The sequence below is a fragment of the Bos indicus x Bos taurus genome, chromosome 12 (assembly GCF_003369695.1).
Source record: "Bos indicus x Bos taurus breed Angus x Brahman F1 hybrid chromosome 12, Bos_hybrid_MaternalHap_v2.0, whole genome shotgun sequence".
Lineage (NCBI taxonomy): Eukaryota > Metazoa > Chordata > Mammalia > Artiodactyla > Bovidae > Bos > Bos indicus x Bos taurus.
The window spans coordinates 52213678-52226923 of NC_040087.1; the positions used below are offsets into that span (position 1 = coordinate 52213678).

General features: G+C 36.9%; 1 long non-coding RNA gene across 1 annotated transcript in view; it reads left to right on the forward strand.

Annotated features, from left to right (window-relative positions):
- Nucleotides 1-12629, forward strand: part of LOC113902446 — a 147870-nt gene extending 135241 nt beyond the window's left edge. Inside the window, exon 3 of the long non-coding RNA XR_003513824.1 lies at nt 12558-12629. This is a non-coding gene — a long non-coding RNA (uncharacterized LOC113902446). The remainder of the gene's footprint in view (nt 1-12557) is intronic.
- Nucleotides 12630-13246: the final 617 nt, after the last annotated feature.

Sequence of the window (13246 nt, forward strand, 5' to 3'; positions counted from 1 at the left end):
ACTGGCAGGCAGGTTCTTTACCAGTAGCACCACCTGGGAATGCCAACTCACTCATTAGAAGGCCTTAATACATGCTGCTGCTGCTGCTGCTAAGTCGCTTCAGTCGTGTCCGACTCTGTGCAACCCCACAGACGGCAGCCCACCAGGCTCCCCTGTCCCTGGGATTCTCCAGGCAAGAACACTGGAGTGGGTTGCCATTTCCTTCTCCAATGCATGAAAATGAAAAGTGAAAGTGAAGTCGCTCCAGTCATACCTGACTCTTAGCGACCCCATGGACTGGAGCATATCAAGAGTTTGAAGGACAAATAAGTATAAGCAACTTTGAATTTCCAGGCATAGAAAAAAATGAAGAAATTCCACTTTTAGTTTATTTGTTTGCATTAAGTATTTGCTAATTTTGTACCTTATACATTTCTGTATCTTATACATCACTGTATCATTCTAGAAAAATTTTGCTACTAAATTTTGAAATAATTTAGTTCTCAAATCCCAAATAGTAGTATTAGTGGGGCAAAATTAATCTTTTCAAGCAAAGAACTAAAGTGGGAGAATGGAAGGATGCTTAGTAATGCCAGTTAAAATGCTTTTTTCACTCCCTAATATAGTTCTGTTGCAGTTGTAAAGTAACTGAATTTGGTTGTCTAAAAAGTATTTGCTGGGGTCATGTCAATTGGTTTAATGATAGTGTACAATTTTTAGTAGGAGTTACTGGAAGTTTGACCATCCCAATGGAAAAGAAATGCAAAAAAGCAAAATGGCTGTCTAAGGAGGCCTTACAAATAGCTGTGAAAAGAAGAGAAGTGAAAAGCAAAGGAGAAAAGGAAAGATATAAGCATCTGAATGCAGAGTTCCAAAGAACAACAAGAAGAGATAAGAAAGCCTTCCTCAGCGATCAATGCAAAGAAATAGAGGAAAACAACAGAATGGGAAAGACTAGAGATCTCTTCAAGAAAATTAGAGATACCAAGGGAACATTTCATGCAAAGATGGGCTCGATAAAGAACAGAAATGGTATGGACCTAACAGAAGCAGAAGGTATTAAGAAGAGGTGGCAAGAATACACAGAAGAACTGTAGAAAAAAGATTTTCACGACCCAGATAATCACGATGGTGTGATCACTTACCTAGAGCCAGACATCCTGGAATGTGAAGTCAAGTGGGCCTTAGAAAGCATCATTACAAACAAAGCTAGTGGAGGTGATGGCATTCCAGTTGAGCTATTTCAAATCCTGAAAGATGATGCTGTGAAAGTGCTGCACTCAATATGCCAGCAAATTTGGAAAACTCAGCAGTGGCCACAGAACTGGAAAGGTCAGTTTTCATTCCAATCCCAAAGAAAGGCAATGCCAAAGAATGCTGAAATTACTGCACAATTGCACTCATCTCACATGCTAGTAAAGTAATGCTCAAAATTCTCCAAGCCAGGCTTCAGCAATACGTGAACCGTGAACTTCCAGATGTTCAATCTGGTCTTAGAAAAGGTAGAGGAAGCAGAGATCAAATTGCCAACATCCACTGGATCATGGAAAAAGCAAGAGAGTTCCAGAAAAACATCAATTTCTGCTTTATTGACTATGCCAAAGCCTTAGACTGTGTGGATCACAAGAAACTGTGGAAAATTCTGAAAGAGATGGGCATACCAGACCACCTGATGTGCCTCTTGAGAAACCTGTATGCAGGTCAGGAAGCAACAGTTAGAACTGGTCATGAAACAACAGACTGGTTCCAAATAGGAAAAGGAGTACGTCAAGGTATATTTTCACCGTGCTTATTTAACTTACATGCAGAGTACATCATGAGAAACACTGGTCTGGAAGAAACACAAGCTGGGAGAAATATCAATAACCTCAGATATGCAGATGACACCACCCTTATGGCAGAAAGTGAAGAGGAACTCAAAAGCCTCTTGATGAAAGTGAAAGTGGAGAGTGAAAAAATTGGCTTAAAGCTCAACATTCAGAAAACGAAGATCATGGCATCTGGTCCCATCACTTCATGGGAAATAGATGGGGAAACAGTGGAAACAGTGTCAGACTTTATTTTTCTGGGCTCCAAAATCCCTGCAGATGGTGACTGCAGCCATGAAATTAAAAGACGCTTACTCCTTGGAAGGAAAGTTATGACCAACCTAGATAGCATATTCAAAAGCAGAGACATTACTTTGCCAACAAAGGTTCGTCTAGTCAAGGCTATGGCTTTTCCTGTGGTCAGGTATGGATATGAGAGTTGGACTGTGAAGAAAGCTGAGTGCTGAAGAATTGATGCTTTTGAACTGTGGTGTTGGAGAAGACTCTTGAGAGTCCCTTGGACTGCAAGGAGATCCAACCGGTCCATTCTGAAGGAGATCAGCCCTGGGATTTCTTTGGAAGGAATGATGCTGAAGCTGAAACTCCAGTACTTTGGCCACCTCATGCGAAGAGTTGACTCATTGGAAAAGACTCTGATGCTGGGAGGGATTGGGGGCAGGAGGAGAAGGCTGAGGATGAGATGAGGATGAGATGGATGGGATGGCTGGATGGCATCACTGACTCGATGGACATGAGTCTGACTGAACTCTGGGGGTTGGTGATGGACAGGGAGGCCTGGCATGCTGCGATTCATGGGGTCCCGAAGAGTCGGACGTGACTAAGCGACTGAACTCGAAGTTTTCTAAGAATGTTGATTCATCCCAAATCACATTGTTCTACACATGGCGTCTATTGGGTTTTAACAAAAACCCCTTGGCTAATTGCAGGTAGGAAATAACTATACGACATAACTGTTTTCACGGATGGTGTTGGTTTTGTCTTAGAGCCAGTACAATGGGTTTCTTAGCAATACACTTCCTGTAATCAAGGAGGCATTGACACGCACGTAGAGGATGAGATGGAAATTGATATCTAGGGCTGTCCTGAAGGTATTGAGAGTATACTTGCTCAGAAATAACTGTTCTCTAGTTTAATTAAATTAAAAGCAATTTTAATCACAACTTAAATAATTGAGATTGGAAAAAAAATTTTTTTTTACAGTAAAGATGCCTAAACTTGGCTACTGAGAGATTATTATAGCTGGAGTATGACTCACCTGAGTCTTAAGGCACAAATTATCCCCCAAATTGGGGATAGAGCCAACTCTAAGATTCTATGCCTGAGAGATGGGGAGGATTTCAAGAAATGTGAAAAATGTGAAGAAAAGCCTGAAGGGAAAATTTTCTTGTTCCCTCACCCATATATCTCAGTAATCACATGAAGTTACCCAACCAGTCTTTGTAGATCTGCCCTGCTCTGCTCCAAAGCAACAGAAGAGCATATAAAACAGCAACAAACTGGCTCTGTGCTTTCACCTAATTGCAGAGAAGCTTCAAAGAAAGTATTCAGCTCTTTTGTATTGAAGTGCAGGCATTGGCAAACTACAGCAGCTACGTGCATGCTCAGTTGTGTCCGACTCTGCAACACCATGACTGTAGCCCACCAGGCTCCTCTGTCCATGGGATTTCCTAGGCAAGAATACTGGAGCGTGTTGCCATTTCCTCCTTCAAGGGATCTTCCCAACCCAGGGATTGAACTGTAGTCTCCTGCATCTCCCACACTCGCAGATGGATTCTTTACTATTGTGCCACCTGGGAAGTCCAGCAAACGACAGACTGTGAGCCAAATCTTCCTGCTGTCTGTTTTTGTATCACCTGAGAAATAAGAGTATTTTCTATAGAAGAACGTTTGCAATTTATTTGATGACAGGACACACTAATTTTGACCCCCATTTCAGCAATCACTGGCAAAAGAATTCCATTCATCTTGTTAGAAGACCTGTATTACAAAAAATTATACTCAGTTAATATTATGATATTTTTATTTTTTTGCTGTTCCACACAGCCTATAGGATATTAGTTCCCTGACCAGGGACTGAGCTCAGGTCTTTGGCAATGGAAGCACAGATCCTAACCACTGGACCACCATGGAATTCCCATATTTTAAATAAAAAATTTTTATACGCTTGTTTTCTCACTTCTATATAATTTATATATAATATCCATCTTGGCCTCTTGACCCACAAAGCCTAAAATATTTACAATCTGAGATTTTGTACAAAATGTTTTCTCACTTTGTTCTAGTGAAGGAAACAGATGATCTGTGTAGTTATAGCTGTTTCTGACATCTCATCTTGCACAGCTAATCAGAAAATGATCGGTAACGTTTATCACCCCGTCAAGATACACTTGACTTTTAATCAATTGCTATACTTTTAGTGAACATGTGTGTGTGTGCTTAGTCTCTCATTCATGTCCAACTCTCTGCAGCCCCATAGACTGCAGCCTGTCAGGCTCCTCTGTCCATGGGGATTCTCCAGGCCAGAATACTGGAATGAGTTGTCATGCTCTCCTCCAGGGGATCTTGCCAACCCAGGGATCTAACCCAGGTCTCCCACACTGCAGGTGGATTCCTTACTGACGGAACCACCAGGAAAGCCCATCAGGTCAAGTCAGGTCAGGTCAGTTGCTCAGTTGTGTCCGACTCTGCGACCCCATGAATCACAGCACGCCAGGCGTCCCTGTCCATCACCAACTCCCGGAGTTCACTCGGACTCACTTCCATCGAGTTAGTGATGCCATCCAGCCATCTCATCCTCTGTCGTCCCCTTCTCCTCCTGCCCCCAATGCCTCCCAGCATCAGAGTCTTTTCCAATGAGTCAATTCTTCGCATGAGATGGCCAAAGTACTGGAGTTTCAGCTTTAGCATCATTCCTTCCAAAGAAAATCCCAGGGCTGATATCCTCATGATGGTGTGGTCACTCACCTAGAGCCAGACATCCTGGAATGTGAAGTCAAGTGGGCCTTTGGAAGTATCACTATGAACAAAGGTAGTGGAGGTGATGGAATTCCAGTTGAGCTATTTCAAATCCTGAAGATGATTCTGTGAAAGTGCTGCACTCAATATGCCAGCAAATTTGGAAAACTCAGCAGTGGCCACAGGACTGGAAAAGGTCAGTTTTCATTCCAATCCCAAAGAAAGGCAATGCCAAAGAATGCTCAAACTACCGCACAATTGCACTCATCTCACACGCTAGTAAAGTAATACTCAAAATTCTGCAAGCCAGGCTTCAGCAGTAAGTGAACCGTGAACTTCCTGATGTTCAAGCTGGTTTTAGAAAAGGCAGAGGAACCAGAGATCAAATTGCCAACATCCGCTGGATCATCGAAAAAGCAAGAGGGTTCCAGAAAAACATCTATTTCTGCTTTATTGACTTATGCCAAAGCCTTTGACTGTGTGGATCACAATAAACTGTGAAAAATTCTGAAAGAGATGGGAATACCAGACCACCTGACCTGCCTCTTGAGAAATTTGTATGCAGGTCAGGAAGCAACAGTTAGAACTGGACATGGAACAACAGACTGGTTCCAAATAGGAAAAGGAAAGCCCATAACCCTGAGAAATTAATTTGTTTCACATAATATTGATGAAGGTCAATTTGAATTTGAGATATTCAGCTGGTAGATGGTTTTTCTCACATGTATCTTCTTGGTAGGGATGGCTAGAAGTCTAGGCTCATTTGGGACTATTCACTACAGCACACATGTCCTCTCCAGCATGGTGGTCTCAGGAAAGTTGAAATTAGATGGTAGCATTCAGGAAACGTTGGATGGAAGTTTCAAGCCTAGAAGTCCTAGAGTTACTTCTACCATCTTCTATTGGTCAAGAAAGTCACAAAGACCAGCTCAGATTCAAAGTGAGCAAATGCCTTCTGGTTTTGGCTTGTTAAATTTTTTTTTAATGACTATTTATTTAAATCCCAAATGGATTTTAAAAACGATCAAATATTTTTCTTGAATATACTATAACATTCTTTTTCTACTCTGTTCTGTAATATAATTAATTATATTTATTGATTTTTCAGATGTGACACCACCTTTGAATTCCTAGCAAAACCCCCATCTTGGTCAAATACTTTTTATATATTGATTAATATTTTACAGGGCTTCCCTGGTGGCTCAGATGGTAAAGAACCTACCTGCAATGCAGAAGACAATACTTTGTCTAAACTTTTACATCTGTGTTTTTGACACTCACCTGTAGTTTTCTGTCTTACAACTTCCTTGTCAGCTGTTGGTCTAAAAATTATGATGGCTTCATAACTGAGTTGCTAGTTTTCTCTGTTTTTGATTCGCTGGAAGAACTTAGTGCTCTTTCTTTCTTAACTTCACCTGTTGGGTAATTTGAACCTGGAGGTATATTTTGTCTTTTGTTTTTCTTGGGAAGGTTCCAAATTTTGGATTGAATTTCTTTAATACATATAAGACTATTCATTGTATTTATTCTTAAATCAATTTTGGTATATTGTGTTTTTCTAGGATTTGAGCACTTCATCTACATTTTCAAATTCATCGACAAAAGGTTGTTCGTAATCTCTCATTATTATTTATTTTATTAATGACTCCAGCATTTGTACTGATGTCTCCATTTTCCTTCCTGTAGTGATTATTTGTGATTTTTTTTCTCATGTCTTAATTAGCTGTGCTAGAGATTCACACATTTTATTTTTTTCAAAGAACTGTTTGACTTTTTAAAAAATTTTATTAGCCTCTGTTTTTAAAATATTTTTTCCTTTTTATTTGTTTAATTTTTGCTATTTTTCTAAATTCTTTATGTTGGTATATACATCATTGACTTTAGTCTTTTTTATCTAAATATGTATTTAAGACTATAAAATTTCCTCTTAAGAATTATTTTAGTTCATTTTACATATTCCTGATATATTTTATTTTAATTATCACTTAGTTTAAAAATTGTCTGATATTTATTGTGATTTTCTCTTTGACTCATTAGTTATTTAGAAGTTTTGGAGATAATAAATAGACTAGGGTTTAAAACTTATTTTTTCTTACTAAGTTCTTGCTTAATTCCTCTGTAGTCTTTGTGACCCCATGGACTGTATGTAACTCACCAGGTTCGTCTGTCTATGGAATTCTCCGGGCAAGAATACTGGAGTGGGTAGCCATTCCCTTCTCTAAGGATTGAACCTGGGTCTCCCAAGTCTCCTGCATTGCAGGCAGATAATTTACTGTCTGAGCCACCAGGGAAGCTCCAAATTTATGAATGATGTTATTCAAATCTTCTCTGTTAATATTTTTCCACAGTTATTCTATTAGTAACTAAGAGAATTGTGTTAAAGTATCACACTTTGTGGATTTGTCTTATTCTCCTTTTCAGTTATGCAAATTTTTATTTCTGTATTTTGAAACTGTGTTATCTGATGCATACAAATTTACCTTTTTTATATCTTTCTTTCCAACTGTCCCTTTTAACAGTAGGAACACATTTTATCTCTAGGAAACCTTATTGTCTTAAGGTCTATTTGTCTAATAATTATAACTCTTACAGTTTCATTTTTCTATTGCTTTTATTTGTGAAATCGTTTCCATTCTTTTAGTTTCAGTAATTTTTATGTCAGATGTTTTGTCAAAAGTTTTACTTTCATTTTAGGTTCAAAGGATTTGTTGACAAAAGAAAACATTCATTACAGACAAATAAACAATTTCAATTTTTCATAGAAGATTATTTGACAATTTCAATATACAATTATTAAAAGAGAAGAAATAGAAACAATAGAGAGAAGTAACAGTGTTTACATCACCAAATTGGGCTGACCTATATCCAGACTTGAACAGTGCTGCAAAGTCCCTTGTTAATAGCAATCTGAGTCCCAATTGGGAAAGGGTCCCAGGTGATATGTCCACCCCACGGGTGAGACTTCAAATTGCAATTTTGGGGACTCCCATTTATAATCCCATTTTGCATTTATAATGCAAAAATGCAGTTCGGGTTTTCCTTTAACTTTTACAGTGCTGTTTGTTTTACCTCATAAGTTATAAGTCTTAGACCCTGGAGGGTTGGCCAGGCCTCCAGGGCTTGAGATTCCAAGACCCACCCTCTTGCTTATTTAAAACAAGGCTTGACTTTATGGTAACAGTTTGTGTGCTTGAAGTCAGGGCTGTGGTCCAGGCAGGGTTTAGGCATGGTCAGAAGTCAATCAGAGGCCTCCTCCCCTACTTATAAAGCCTGAACAAGACAACCTCCATTGTAATTTCTCTAACATTGACGTTATATCTCTTATTTTTAAAAGTTTACTCTGTCCTTTAATTAGGATATTTAGTCCATTTAACTTTAATGCAATAGTGACATATTTGAGCTTAAATTTACCACATTAATATTGTTTTTCTCATTTTCCCTGATCTATCTTCCATTTCCTCTCTTTTTCGTATTGACAAGAAATTATATCTCATTATTCATTCATTCATTAGCATTCTATTCTCCCCCAGCTGCTAGCTGTGTGCACATTCTTTTATCATCCTTTTCATATTACTCTAGAGGTTATAACATGCATCCTTTACATATTAGTGCCTTTTTTTTTTTTGGAAAATGCTATAATGTATTTAGGCCTCAGAAAATATTTTTAATTATTTTATATTAACTTAGATTTATCAACACATTTCTCCTTTCAATGATGTTTTATTCTTCCTTGAATTTTCATACTTTTAATCTGGAATTGTTTTTCTTATGTCTGAAGAACTTCATTCAGTGTTTCTTTTAGTGTGGTTTACTATAAATTAAATCTTTCTGTTTTTGTTTTTCTGAAAATGCCTTTTTGGGTAATTTTTAGAGAACATTTTCCTTGAAAAATAGAATTTTCTTTCAGTACTTTAAAAATGTCATTTTGTGATGATTAATTTTATAGGTCAGTTTGCTTGGGCCATGAGATGTCCAGACATGGTCAAACAATATTTTGAGTGTGTGTGAGAGGGTGATCCTGTAGGTCATTTATTCTTGGGTAGATTTCCCTTTTTATCTTCAGAACATTGACATCTTCTACTCTCTTCCCAGAATCGTGAAAAATACTTGCTTTGCTTCCAGTGGAAAGGTTCTTATTTCTGATACTGTTCTTTTTGTTTTTAATGGAATTAATCCCTTTATTTCCAGTATGAATTGATTGATCTACATCTATTTTTTAAAGGAGAATAAAACTTAATTCAGGCCTGAGGTACACTAGCTATAAAGGGTCTATATGTATAGAACATTTTAATAATTTTGATGGTTACTGTTGTATCTTTTGAAAATGGAAATTTATAATTGAGTAGAATCAAACTTGGCCAGATTTTCTTAACAGTTTGGCTGCAATATCACACCATTGGAGTATGCTTAGTCACTCAGTTGTGCCCGATTCTCTGCGATTCTCTGTAGCCCACCGGGCTCTTCTGTCTGTAGGGATTCTCCAGGCAAGAATACTGAAGTGGGTTGCCATACATCCTCCAGGGGATCTTCCCAACCCAGGGATCAAACCCAGGTCTCCTGCATTGCAGGCAGATCCTTTACCAACTGAGCCACCAGGGAACCCCACACTATTGGCATATGTATTTTGCCACTAGCTTTTACAAGAATAAAGTAGGTATAGATTTAAAGCAGATCTATATCTTATTCCAATAATCTGAGAACTTTATATGTTATTTTGTGAAATGTTTGAGTCACTGTAAATTTCACCTATTGTCTATGTAGCTAAGCAGTTGAAAGACCAAATTACAGTAAATAAAATCTAAACACCTATCACTAAATAATATCACTGAGCAGGTCAAATTTGTCTTTTGTAAGTCAGAACTTTTTGGTTAGCGAAAAAATTTAAAGTTAAATGTATTTAGTATTGTGCAGGTCTTTGGGAAAACATTGTGTCATGCCTGTTATTTTCCTGCATGAAGAAACCATAAATATATGCTTTTCGGAAGTCAGATGTTCTTTGAAAAGGTTTTGAACATGGTTGGTCTTTGAGAACAGAAAAGTCTCTGTTAGTAGTAACAGGGACTAACAGACTAAGAGCTATCTTAGCAGCAGATGACTCTGATAGTTCACTGCATTTTAGCAATTAAGAATGAAGAAATCTTTGTCAGAATCATGTATTCATTTACTTGTCAACAATGCCTGTCATCATAAAGCCTAGGTGAAAATTGTTCTTTCAAGATTTATCATGTTTCCCGGTTCAAAAAACTTCTATAGCCAAAATGACACTGAAATCTGAAATATCTAATTCTTTCCTTCTCAGCTTTGTCTGATTTGCCAATTGCTCCCTGAACTTTGGCAACTTTCAATAAATCAGGTTGATTCATTCCTTAAATTTCTGATTCTAGTCCCATTAATTTACATGAATGAAAACTTTATTGTGAAGATGAAAAAATTATCTTCACTAGACTTATGGAAATCATTACCAGTTATTGCTTTGTGAAATTTTATTAAAAGTAAAGTTGAAAAAAAATCAATTTTCTGGGATAATACTAAATTATGTGAGTGCTTGTTTTTCCTAAAGTGGCTCTTTACTAATTTTATCTTTGACAGTTTCCATTACTGGGTCTATAGTACAACATTCTTTCCCTACATTTCAAAACAGATATTAAAACATAAGGAATACTATGGGAAAATAATGGTTGACAATCTATTATTGTTTAACACTGGAGATCAAATGGTTGAAAAAAAATGGAAGCTTTAAAATAGTGATTTTGTTAATGATTAAAGTCCAAAGTTTGTTTTTAAATTCTTACTTTAAGTGACACAAAATTGTGTATTTATCAATGAAGTTCTTTTTGGTTTCAAAGTAAATTTTGGTTTTCTACTATAAATTTTTGTTGTACATATTTTGATTTTCTAGCGTCATTAGCTTCCCTTTTCCTCTCTGATATAATTTACTTATGTCTTTCACTTCATGATTAATGATTTTTTTCACATCGCATTTCTATTCCATGTTGTTTAATAACAGCTGCATCTATTATTATGCCTTTCATTCCATGCATGATTCTTTCTCTTATTCCCTCTGACCTTGCATGGAACTTGCATATGTATTTATCTGGGTTTGTAGCAAGTTTTTTGCAATACTAAGCAGGCCTTTCAGGGATTTACCCAAGATTTATTAAGCACCTAGGACGTGCCAATCAGTGTGCTATATTTTAGAGATAAGATAAAGATAGTCCCTTTGAGCTCTTTAAGATTAGGGGTTATGTCTTTTTCATCCTGTATCGATAGTGTTGGACACGTGCCTGACCCATAGCAGACCTTCCATAAAATTGTTCATGAAAGTATTTCCCCAAACCCACCTGCCCTGTGAAGTATTCCATCTATATTGACTATTTCCTCTTAGTTCCAATAATGTTCGATCAAATTTGGGGGACCATTCCATGTACCAATCAGTAAAATATAGGGGTGGGGCAAATATTATTCTTTGATTTCCAAATGACATTGACGGCTAGGGCAGTAATTGCCTGGGCACAAGGAATGCGCATTGTGCAAAAGATCGCTTCAGGGACTTCATTGCTGCGTTGAGCTGGGTTGGAATGAAGCATTATGGGTGAGTTGCTGACTCTCTGGTTAGGATGTCTGCTGTAGAAAAAGCAATCAATCTGCTAGCACTAGCTTCAAGAGGCTGCATCTGAAGTATACCTTCTGTTTTGTGACCCAGAGACGAAAAAGTTGATAAATGTACAATGTAAAATGAAATTAGTTTGTGTATTTTGAAGGTTTACAGTGTAATTAATTGTGTTCATATCACAAATGAAGAGAATAACACATAGTAAGACATGCAAAATGAAGACATTTGTGAAATTAATTTGATTTTTGTTTCTGAGTAAAATAGCACACACATATTTTTAAACTTCAGAAATGCATTCCAGAAAAATCTTAATCACTATTTCCTGACCTTTCTTCTCTGGGTAATCAAAATGACATGTTCCCATTCAATCATTCCATTATTCCCTTCTTGACCTTGCAAACTTGGCTTAAGATAATTTCTTTTCAGCCAAACTACTTCTCAGAACTGTGAAACCACTGGATTTATACTTGAAAGAGTCAATTTGTGTATCCCTTGGCATTCGGTTGACATGTCCTTCTGAAATCTCATTCTTTGTTTTGCCTAGTTCTCTTGTGAAGAATGCATTGCTGACTAATTTTAACAGCTCCTCCCTTTTTTTCTAGATAAGGTGTTAGTCTTCATGCTTTGCAGAGTTTTGCCTTTTTCAAGATCAGACTTGTTCAATGCCATTTCCTTCCTTCATTTGTTTCCTTTGAGGAAATTACCATTTCAGGGGCAAAGGAATTGATAAAAGATAACTCTCTCAGTCAAGTCTGTTTATCTTGTTTACCAAAAGATATGAAAGGAGTCTACTTCCAAGGGGAGGTTTAAATGACTGAGAAGAGAAAGGAAGCAAAATGAAATCTAACAACCTAAAGAACAAAGACATGGAATTTGAAATAAAAAATATAAATCTATCTATACATTTCTGACATATTTAATCAAAATTTTGACCAAAGTTCTTTGTCCATAAGACTTCACACAAGTTCAGAATATTGTTCAGTTAATTTTTACTTTCATCTAAAATAAATTTTGTCAAGCGTCTTCTTGTTAAAATATTTTAGAACCAAACCCACAACACAATTACATCTAATTACATCTCCAGAAATGACATTAGGCTTTCTAAAGGAACATCAATCTACTTAGAAATGTGAGATCCATATTTTTAAGCTTGTTTTTACACAGATGCTTTTTTTCTATAGGCAGCATGATGCAGTGGAAAGAATACGAGATTCTGGAATTAGAAAAACTGGGCATGAGTCCCAGACTCTGCTACCAGCTGTGTGACCTTGGGTAAGTCACTTAATCCATCTGAGGCTGTTTTCCTGCCTATCAAATGAAAATGAAAGATACCAAACTTTCAGGTTTGGTGTGCCAATTAAATTGTGAAATTGCTTTGTGAGTCATAAAGCATATTGCCAAGGCTAATTATTTTATTTCAGATTAATTCAAATATTGCTCTAAATTGGTATGTCCCCAAACAAAACAAATGACTGCTAATGCCTGTAGTTCTATCTTAATTTTTTTCCCCCTTTGGAGAAAACTTTTAATTAGCCAACTGTCCATGTGTTTGAAAATCTTAAAAGAATTATTGTATACTTGAATCATTCAAATACAAAAAAATATAAGACTCCTTTAAGAGAACCTCCTTGAGGCTGAATCATTTTACCCGTATCTCAAGTTTGGTTCTATTCCCAAGTTGGTTCTATTCTGAAACGAAACCTATTCTCCTTAAGAGAAGCCTCTTTAGGCTGTGGATTATGTAAGCGAGAAAAAAGTTTAAATGAAAGCATAGACACAGGGGCAGTTTATTCATTACATAAAGTAGGTACAGTGCCAAGGATCCACTCTACTCTTAGAGGTCAATGAAAATGTTTTACTCTCTTTTGAA